The sequence below is a fragment of the Bidens hawaiensis genome, unplaced genomic scaffold (genome assembly GCF_021521415.1).
Source record: "Bidens hawaiensis isolate Kalapana, Puna unplaced genomic scaffold, B.hawaiensis_p1.1 tig00017891_1, whole genome shotgun sequence".
NCBI classification, from domain to species: domain Eukaryota; kingdom Viridiplantae; phylum Streptophyta; class Magnoliopsida; order Asterales; family Asteraceae; genus Bidens; species Bidens hawaiensis.
Window position 1 is genome coordinate 508662 of NW_027492702.1, and position 11754 is coordinate 520415.

The following is an 11754-nucleotide window of genomic DNA, read 5'->3' on the forward strand; positions in this document are numbered from 1 at the left end:
AGTGGGAGATTGTTGGGTTCGTAGGCCTTGTTGGCCCGGTTTATTTTATGAAGTCCAAAGGGTAGACGGGTGTAGGGTGGCCAGACCCAAGCCCAACCCGGTTTTGATATCTTGTTTGATAAGTTATTAACCCTAGTTCATTCTCTTTATAAACCACATTATGTACTTGTAATCATGGTCACTCAATAGAAGAAATACCTAGTTTCCACCCGTGGACGTAGGTCAGTTTAGAGCGAACCACATTAAATCCTCGTGTTCGTTATTGCTTTCTTGTTTTGTGTTCGGTTTGTGTGTGTGTTTAATCCTAACATGTAGTTCATTTTCGCCATCTTAATATTCTGGTTATTGCTTATATTTCCCATCCTACATACATCCATATAAAATAATTATATAAATTTTAACATTAAATTATACCATAAATTATTAAGATGATTTATAATATTTTCTACGTATATAACCTGTACAGGGTTTTCCATATCCATATGATTGCACCTCCGTATCGTTCCAAGTAATATCTCGTCTCAGCTTGAGGTAAACTTGCGTATCATGGCAAGTGCATATCCAATCTGTCACCATTTCTTAATAATTAATAATAGAAATATTCTACTTTTCTTTAATCATGACTCTTTATCTATAATTGAAAATTCCACGCTCTTTCTTTTCCATTTTGTGAGATTTGTTGACATATATCAAAAACGCAACCCCCATAAAGTTGTTGCAATTCCTAAGGCCACCACCCGTACATGAAACCAAAAAAGTGAACTTCGTACATCTAGAATTTAATTAGTTAACATTAGCTCATTCCTAATAATTGCCATAATAATAATAATAATAATAATAATAATAATAATAATAATAGTACATGTTCTTGCACAATGGTGTGAAGGGTTCGGTGTAGATCTTTAGCCATGCCTTTAGCATCACCACACATATATAAGTATGCTCCCTTAGAAAGCATGTGCTGCCGTTAAAAAAAAGCATGTTCCATATATCCGAAGCCTACAAGTCCCATAACAATTAATATTATTTAAAAAATAGATTACTTACACGAATCATTGTTTCTCATTCTTTTTTACCTTTAGGGTCATTTTACGTTACATATATTCTTAAGTTGAACCCTCACGCGAGAAAGCAACATCAAGATCAGATAACACACCGTTCTCCACAAAGTTGTTCAATTCATTCTCATATATGAAATCCTAATTTTTTTCAAACAAAATTATACAAATTAAAATATAATGTTAAAAGGAATCAAAAGTTAATAGTTTGAATTTTGATATTACCACTTTACGGTTTCTACAATCGAAGAACAAAATAGACGAACCAAGTTCGGTTCCAGATTCCTTGAGAGCTAATGTTTTTGGTAGTACTCTTAAAGCGTATTGAGGGAAAGGCGGTTGTAATGTGGGCCCACCGAGTGGTGTTTCATCTTCATTATCTTTACATATAGATGATGATCCCATAAGTTAAATGTGCATCTGACTTTGACCGATCTAACGGCCAATTTATACACTTTTGAAATCCAAAATCTGACCCACAACAAAATGACCCATTACCTAACCCGCCAGTTTTGCCACTGATGTGCAAACCCAAAAAACAACATGTCACACCCTCAAAATCCACTAACAGAAATTCTACCGTTAGAGGGTATGAACTAACAGGATCGAAGTTATTAGTTATATTGTAAGACCCCGTTACCGATGTCTCACTTTAACGTTGGATTTACTCATTAACGCAGTTCATAATATCAGAGTTAATAAAAACATTCGCGGAATATTGAAACATTCAAACATTAAATTATATAACCATCCTTTCTTGTCTAAATGGGCATTCAAATTATTTAAACATAAAACATTGTCTTTTAAAACATCATAACATAACACTTCATTGAGATGCCAGTGTCTTCAAATCCATGCCATGTGCTTCCCCTCAAGCAAGTTGCCTCATTCTACTCACCTGCGTGCATACTAAAAGTCAGCTACGCTGAGTGAGTTCTAGTTAATCAGACGACATACAATACATTCACATACTAGCATATGCACCCGGGGGTACATACCTTCATATCTTCTTACACACTTACTTACATACGTACTTTCATTCTTTCTTTCGTACTTACTTGCATACTTTCATTCATACATATACGTTTTAAAGAGCATTCCGCCCTATAACCTTCGCCGATATTATTAGGGTCGGTTCCCTACGTTCACCGTATTATTAGGGTCGGTTCCCTACATTCGCCGATACTATTAGGGTCGGTTCCCTTCATTCGCCGATACTATTAGGGTCGGTTCTCTACATTCGTGCTACTATAACATACCTGTAATTTACATACTTTCCTTGACGATATGTGCAATCTTCGAAGAGCGTTCACGTACCATCAACATTCCATACATACATTGTTCATACATCATACATATTCATACATACGTCATTCATACATCATGCATATTCATGCATACGTCATTCATACATCATACATGTCAATCATACCTTTAACTAACACTTGACGGCACATGCAATATCCGAAGATCGTTCACGCACCGTCAAGCAATCGTCATACATAAATCATACAGAGCATACACTTACCACCTAAGGTAAGTGTTTTAACTATCACATCGAGTATGCACACAGCCCCGAAAACATAACAAGGAAGTGGGGCTAGAAACTCACCTCAATGCGGTTGCGTTCACCATTTACGGTTATTCCCTTCTTGAGCTGTGCACGACTAACTGTATAATAATTATACGTATCAATAAAGTATCACTACACATATCGTCTTTCTAGTTTAATTATTACCCTCAACGAACGGGGGTCCGGGAGCAGCGCCCCTGGCAGCGGGGTTCTAGGGGCGGCAGCCCCTAGCGGGGTCCAAGGGGCAGAGCCCCTGGCTGGGGTCGAGCTGTCTTAACTGTCTTAACGCATTTTCCATTAACTGTCTTAACGCATTTTCCATTAGAATTTTGGATCATTATTTAATTTGCTACTTAAAAGTTCAAGGGCTTCTTTGTAATTAAATCATTCTTTTATAAGTCCAGGGACTGTTTTGTAATTCTTTCAAAGTCTAATTTGTTAATCAGTCCTTAACGAATGGGAGTTCATAACGTATTAACTATTATAACGAATCTGCCTTTGTAACGAATCAGGCCTTATAACGAACTGGTCTTTATAGCGAATTGGACCTTAACGAATTGGAGCTTATAACAAATTGAACCTAGTAACGAATGACCCCCCTTTTATAACGAATGACCCTTCTAACGAATGAGGGTTCGTTCGTCATTTCCCATAACGAACTGTCTGACGAATTGCGTAACGAATGCTTAACGAATTAGGCTAATTCGTTAGTTTTCCTTAACGAATGGGCGTGCCTAGTTCGTTACACGTGCCTAGGGTTTAGGGCATCTGACAGAATGTCAGATATCCTTTCAAACATTCCCTTCACCGCCGGCGCCGCCTTTCCGGCGCTGTCGTCGCCAGAAAACCGGAAATCTCGCCGGAAAAACGAGATCTCTTCGTTTCTCCACCATTTTTCACCGTTTTTCGTCCCGTTCGATCCAGATCTGAGCGAGGGTGACCCCTAGGCTCACCTTAGGTTCGGTTTATACCTGATTCCATCCAGATCTCGTGACTTAAACGGTTTAACGGTTTCGGCTCGTCGTTTCGCAACTAGATCTAACCGGTTTAATATAATACTATATCATACTATCATTACCTTGGATCGGGATCAGTTTCCTTGGTGATTTCGGCTTAGAGAGAGAGAGAAAGATGAGAGATAGCTAAGTGTGTGTTTTGGTGGTGGATGGAGTATGTGTGAAATGAATGATTAATGGGTATTAATGGTTTATATAATTATGGATCATGGGCTTAAGCCCATGGTCTTTCCTTCTTTCTTTCATAACCCAAGTCCATAACCCATATCCATTTAACCCAACACTAGCCCAACTCGTATTCTATTTATCTAAACCGATAACGACCCACTATAAATAGACGAAATTTATTTTATTATTATAACCAAAAGTATGGTGTTACAAGTCTTCCCTCCTTAAAGAGGTTTCATCCCCGAAACCTTACTATTACATAAACAAATTCGGGTAAAACTTGCGCATCTCCTCCTCAACTTCCCAAGTAGCATCTGAACCTTGCTGTGCTTCCATATCACTTTTACTAATGGAATAACTTTACGACGAAGCTGCTTTTCCTTGCGGTCGACTATCTCGATTGGTTGTTCAATATAGTTCAACTGTTCATCAACCTCAATGTCCATTAATGGCACGTGCGACGTGTCATCAGCAAGACACTTTCTCAGGTGAGAGACATGGAAGGTTGAATGAATTCCTTCTAATTCCTCGGGCAAATCCAGCTTATAAGCCACTTCACCAACACGATCTATAATCTTAAACGGTCCAATGTACCTCGAACTCAACTTTCCCCTCTTCCTGAAGCGAATGATTCCTTTCCAAGGCGAGACCTTGAGCATCACATTGTCACCAACGTTAAACTCAATCGGTCGTCGCCACTTATCAGCATAAGACTTTTGTCTGTCTTGAGCACTCTTCATTCTTGCTTTAATCTGATCGAACTTCGAAGAAGTTTCTTGCACAACTTCTAGGCTTCCCATCTCTTTCTGACCAATCTCCCCCCAACACACCGGGGTTCTACATCGTCTACCGTAAAGCATCTCAAACGGTGGCATACCAATACTTGAATGGTAGCTGTTGTTATAGGAGAACTCTGCTAGATGCAGATGATCATCCCACCTTCCTCCAAAGTCTAAAACACAAGCACGCAGCATATCCTCAAGGGTTTGGATCGTCCTTTCAGACTGTCCATCGATTTGAGGATGATACGCCGTACTGATGTTCAATCTCGTTCCCATAGCTTCATGGAACTTCTTCCAAAATCTCGAAGTGAATCGAGTATCTCTATCAGACACGATCGATAACGACACTCCATGCTTGGCCACAACCTCTTTTATGAACAAATTTTCTAACGTTTCTGATGGGATGGCCTCTCGTATGGGCAGAAAGTGAGCGCTTTTGGTCAAACGGTCCACTATCACCCAAATGGTATCATGATGCTTAGCTGTACGAGGTAGCTTAGTTATGAAATCCATGGTGATGTGTTCCTATTTCCATTCTGGTATCTCTAGAGGCTGCATCATTCCATAAGGTTTCTGGTGTTCTGCTTTGACTTACAAGCAAGTTAGGCATTTACTGACATAATCTGCTACATCATTCTTCATGCCTGGCCACCAGTAATCTCTTTTCAATTCTTGGTACATCTTCGTAGTTCCTAGATGAATCGAATATCTTGACTTATAAGCTTCATCTAAGATTCGACCTCTGAGATCCCCATGGCGTGGTATCCACATACGATCAAACCTAGTCTTAACACCATGAGTGTTTTCCATCAAATCGTCCTTCTGACCGAAAATCCTTTCTTTCATCACTAGCCCTTCATCTACCAACACTTCAGACTGTACTTTGATGATTTCATCAAACAGACTTGAGTTCATAATCAACTGTTACGACTTCACTGTTGCAATGACTTCCTCGTTCTTACGACTTAGCGCGTCGGCGACCACATTAGCTTTACCAGGATAGTACTTAATGTCGCAGTCGTAATCCTTAATCAGCTCCAACCACCTCCTCTGTCTCATGTTCAGCTCTTTATGTTCGAAGAAATACTTTAAACTTTTATGATCTGTATAAATAGTACACTTAGTACGATACAGGTAATGCCTCCATATCTTTAAGGCATGCACTACTTCTGCTAGCTCTAAATCACATAGACTTTCAACTGTCTAGACGCGTAAGCTATCACCTTTCCTCGTTGCATCAAAACGCAACCTAACCCACGATGCGAAGCATCAGTACAAACAACCAAATCATCGTCACCATCGGGTAAAGCAAGGATTGGAGCTTGCGTGAGTCTCTTCTTCAACTCCTGAAAAGCCTCTTCTTGAAACTTACCCCAACTAAATTCTATCGACTTTCGGGTCATACCGGTTAACGGTGCGGCTATATTGGAGAAACCTTTGATGAATCTCCTATAGTAGCCAGCTAACCCTAGGAAGCTTCGTATTTCAGTCGGATTATGTGGAGTATTCCAATTCGTTATTGCCTCAATCTTAACTGGGTCCACGGTAATCCCTTCAGGATTAATCACGTGACCAAGAAATTGCACTTCTCGCAACCAGAACGCGCATTTCGAAAACTTAGCATACAACCTCTCTTTCTTCAGTGTCTCTAACACCTCTCTCATGGGTATTAATGGTTTATATAATTATGGATCATGGGCTTAAGCCCATGGTCTTTCCTTCTTTCTTTCATAACCCAAGTCCATAACCCATAGCCATTTAACCTAACGCTAGCCCAACTCGTATTCTATTTATCTAAACCGATAACGACCCACTATAAATAGACAAAATTTATTTTACTATTATAACCAAAAGTAGGGTGTTACATATATCAAACATCATTATTAAAGTCTTTTAAAAACAAACAAAGACATACAAGTCTGAAATAAGTGCGGAAGCGTAACTAGTAATATAAATTGTTGCGCCAACATAGGACGACTTAAAGCAACAGTTTATATGTTAAAGTTAAAAACAATTTAAAATGTTTGGGAATAGTGCATGTATGTCCTAAACCGCGTGCCCGCCTTGGCTACCTGAGATAAGCATACTAAAAGTGTCAACACAAGGTTGGTGAGTTCACAGGTTTAAGTAAAGTAATCGTTTCGTTTTAGCGTTACCAGATTTAGTTATTCAAATATATATCAATAGGTAGCTAACCTATCAAGCATGTATTACTAAGTGTTCGACACCAAAGCTAACTGATTATACATTTGCCTTGCCACCATGTCAACCACAACCATGGTAATGTGTTAGCCAAAATTACACCCACTCGACCTACAGAGTTTAGAGTCGGGTGGGGTTTGTCAAACCTAGTAGTACTACTCAACACTGACTCGCTATTATCCAATATTAACCGGTTCGATTGTTTCAGAAGGACTTAGTTGGTTTGTTGCCACTTAGTCTTAAAAGTTATATATACATAATAAGCAAAATCTATAGCGTTGGAGTATGTTATCTCCCCCTAACTAAAATGTTAAAAGGGTAAAAGGGGCCGTGAAACTCACTGTTTGTGAAGTTACTGAAGTCCGAGAAAAAGCGTGCGTAAAAGAAATCCTCACTAGTGCTCTAAAACAAAAATGATATTTCTAAGTGTTTTGAACCATGAGTGAGTCTCTAGACTCGACACATAAAAGTTATGCATGAGATGTGTTCGTGGTACATTTGTGAAACAAGTGCGACTCGACAACACGTTGGTGATAAGTTACGAGTGTGATCATGTATGGAATCTAATTCTACTACGATATATTTTTAGTACATCATCAATTACAAGGGCATATATGTCAAACACAACTAAACATCGATCAAACAATTAACTTTACACATTTCAACAAGAATTGAATTCAGCAGCTAAGTTTTTCGAGACAGAATTTAACACGTCAAGATTACTCTATTTCACTATTCATAATATGCAGATAAAATCACCAAAATTTACCACAGAAGCACAGTTTAGTTAGGTTTTGGGAAGTATTTTTATTATATTTTTAACATATACAGTTTTATCACAAGAATCAAAACAACACAGTAGGTACACAGCAGTCATTATCATGCGCAATAAAAAGTTCTTGACTAGTCCCGTTACATGGTTAATCCAATTAATTCAAGGACAATTGGGTTAGATTCCAAACTCAATTTATTAACTTCCAGAGTTTGAATCAACTCAATTGGTCTTGTCTTTTGAGAGATATGCTATTAACAAATCAGCCTATAAAAAGGCTTCCCGAATCAGAACTGCACAACTAATTTATAAATTAATAAAAAGTGACTTCCACATGTCCAAATATTACAAACTTGGATTCCCGGGAAACTAGACTCGACATACTATATCAAGGAGTTAATAACCACTTAAAAAATATCATTAACATGAAGTTACAGCCGTATTAACACACATCTATGATTCTGTCCAGCATCAGCTTTCACCAAAATCCAACAAAGTAATAACCTATGAACAATTAATCATGCATACAATCCTCTAGACCCATAATCCATCGACCATGCATCTCAATTTCACTTTTCATGCACATTTAGGGTTTACTCAAAGATTCAATTTCAAACAAACATGCAATTGACAATCAATAACAACACAACTAGTAATCAATTCACTAGTGTTTATCGACAAACATACAAATAAACCCTAACTCATCATTATTCATCAATTTTAAGATCTAGGGTTTTGATTAACGTGTTTAATGACGAAATTAAAATCGATAGAAAGGCTAAAGAGAATGTTAATTACCTAGTTATCACCTTGGATCCTTCAAAAAGCTTGTAAATATTTTGTATGCGTGTGTGTGTGTGTGGTGTTTTCGGCCGACAAGGAGAGGGGAGGGGGTGGGGCTGCTGTGAGAAGGGTGGGGAGGGATTAGGGTTGGGTAATAATTTGTTTATATATTTAATCATGTTACACTTCACCCCCTAAACTTCTAGTTAACCAAATTCTAGCACAAAAACAAAGCACGTAGTCACATATAAGCATATATTATCACAACATAATACGTACTCATACCAAGTACTTGTTCATATTAATTGTTGTTTGTTCACCAACGGTTTGAGTCGACTCGTGTGTGGTTTAGTGAAACTCCGAAAGACTATTTGTGTAATGATTGTCACATTAATTTAAACCCTAATTAAATTCAATAAGGAATGCGTTAACTGAAATAACATAGTTCATGTGATCTTGAGTTTGAATTAACGGAGTTCGGGTTAACGGAGTTAACCTGAAATTGACGAGTGTCACACAATACCTGCTGTAAGGACCAACATAATGCATTAATGAGTTAGTTGGTGTCAAACAGGGAACTCTACCAAGATTCAAAAGTATAGTAACATACTAAGATAAAAGACTTAAACTTAAGCATCACATGTTGTGCCAAAACAAACTTTGGCTAAGCACTATGACTCTAAAACTTGTTGTCTATATTATGTTTTTGTTAAACGGGCCTCTTTTTGCTACAATCCGATTAAATGATGGAAAATTATCCTTTAGACATGTATAATAACATCAGTTTGTTTTTGGTATATGAAAAAATCACCGAAAATTATCTTTAAAGTAAACAAATTTGCGTTGGCATCAGCCTCTCGATCTAAACTACAATTCCCCTATTTCTAATTATAAACAACTAAAACTAAAACCCTGGCTAAATCAGAAGGACTATTAAATAGATTAATACCATCGCTATTGATATCACATAATCTTGAAATCAAAATAATATCGTAGGGCATGACGAAAGAGTAATAGTACTTAACGAGTGAGATTATGATGATGATGATGATGAATTGATGATGATGATGATAATAATAATTATGATATTTCTGATCAAGAACAGCCCCAATTGAGCAGTCGAACAATAATATTGTAAGTTTAAATCCAAAGCAAGCAAAAAAATAAGACCAGAATCTACAATTAGGGTTAGGAGGAGGAACGGCGTTTGGGTTTTACTTTTAGGAGAGGGAAAAGGGTTAAGGGGATATTATGACCCGTAAGGCTATCGGGTCAAACAGGCAAAATCAATGAATTTCACCATTAGAAATCAAGCAATCTGGTGGCTTGAGATGGGGGTGGAGAGCAACGTGAGAGCGACACGTAAGATTTTATGGTAGGTAATTATATAGATAGTTATATAGATTTCCCTTTTCAAGTTGTGTACATGAAAATTAACTCTTTCTGAGTTCTATTTAATCGATAAGATGCTAGATTAGAAAAATTAATTTAGTTCATTAAGGAATAATTTTATATATATTTCTTCAATACTTGATAATATCTTCTTTATTCAAGAAAGAATCATAAGGTTAAATGTACAAACAACTTTATTCACCAAAAAATAATATATTTCTTCACATGAACATCTAGGATATTATAAAAGTAATAATTTTCGACGAAATTTATTATAAGACGAACAAGAGATTAGCAAGAAGCTATCTCATACCATTAGTTTATAGTAAAACTAGCTTTTATTCCCTGTTTTACGGGGTTCTTTTACATTTTTCGTTTCTAATTTTTATATATCTTTTTGGATTTTATTTTTTTTGTAAATAAGTTAATAATATATATAGGGTTTAATGACGAGAGAGTTTCACAAATAAATGAGATGTTATAACCTGTTTAAAAGCTATCTTAGTTTGGTGAGACTCATGACCCCGCTTATTTTTTTCTACTATAAAATTGTTTCATAAATATAAATATATTTTTTTAATATATCCATATTTTATAAGATTCTCATATCAAATATTTGTGAGATTAGTTTATAACTTAATTAGATGTTAAAACCCGTTTAAGGGTTATCTTGGTTTGGTGAAACTCATGCCCGTGAATTCGGATCAAATACATAAGAAGCCTCCATTTACAAATAATGCAATCTGGTGGCTTGAGAGTATGTAGGGAGCAACCAGGGAGCTTATAAAGGTTTCCTTGTATATATTAGCTTTTATCCCCTGTATTACGGAGATGTTTTACATTATTCGTTTCTAATATTTATATATTTTTTTAGATTTTAATTTCATTTATTGTAAGTAAGCTAATAATGTAATTAGGATTTAATGATAAAAGGGTTTCACAAATAATTTAGATCTTATAACCGCTTTAAAAACTATCTTAGTTTGGTGAGACCAATGACCCGCTTATTTTTTTTACTATAAAATTGTTTCTTAATTATTTTTTTTAGAAAAAGGATATTAATTTTTAGTATATCTTTATTTTATAAGAATTTTATATCAAATATTTGGTGAGATTAATTTTAATTTAATGAGAGGTTATAACCATTTTAAGGTTTTCTGGGTTTGGTGATACCCATACCCGTGAATTCGAGTCAAGTGCATGAGAAACATTTTTACAAATAAAGCAATCTGATGGCTTGAGAAAAAGTATAGAGCAACCAGAGAGGTTTCGTTTATATATATTACTAGATTTTATCTCCCCTATTATGGGGTTTGTTTTACATTCTTCGTTTATAATATTTATATATTTTTTGGATTTTTAATTTTATTTATTGTACAAAATTTAATAATATACTTAGTAGTTGATGATGAAAGGGTTTCACAAATAAATGAGATATTATAACCCGGTTTAAAAGTTATTTGGGTTTGATGAGACCCATGACCCACTTATTTTTAACATAAAACTGTTATTTAATAATAAATAATATATATCTTTTTTAAAGAAACCATATATTAATTTATAGCAAATCCCTATTTTATAGGATTTTCATATCAAATATTTGGTGAGATTAATTTTTAATTTAATAAGATGCTATAACCTGTAGGAATATCTGGGTTTGGTGAGACCCATACCCGTGAATTCGGGTAACATGAAGGAGAAGCCTTCATTTACAAATAATGCAATCTGGTGGCTTGAGAGAATGCATGGAACAACCGGAGAGCCTTTAAAAGGTTTCATTTATATATATATATATATATATATATATATATATATATATATATATATATATATATATATATATATATATATATACTAGCTTTTAGCCCGCGTGTTACGTGGGTTACTTTTAGTGTTATTTAATACTTATTATTTTTAATTATTGTTTATATATATATTTTTCATGTAGGATGTGTTTAGGTTAATAACTTAAAGGTTACATGAACTTATAAAATATGTTATATTTATT

The 11754-nt window shown here is 35.7% G+C and overlaps 1 long non-coding RNA gene across 1 annotated transcript; it reads right to left on the bottom strand.

The window, feature by feature from the left end:
* Nucleotides 1-867: 867 nt before the first annotated feature.
* On the bottom strand, nt 868-1560 carry LOC143554959 (uncharacterized). The gene is made up of 3 exons (XR_013139116.1): nt 1284-1560; nt 1077-1199; nt 868-999 (listed from the first exon to the last, which is right to left on the bottom strand). It is a non-coding gene; the product is annotated as an uncharacterized LOC143554959 (long non-coding RNA).
* Nucleotides 1561-11754: the final 10194 nt, after the last annotated feature.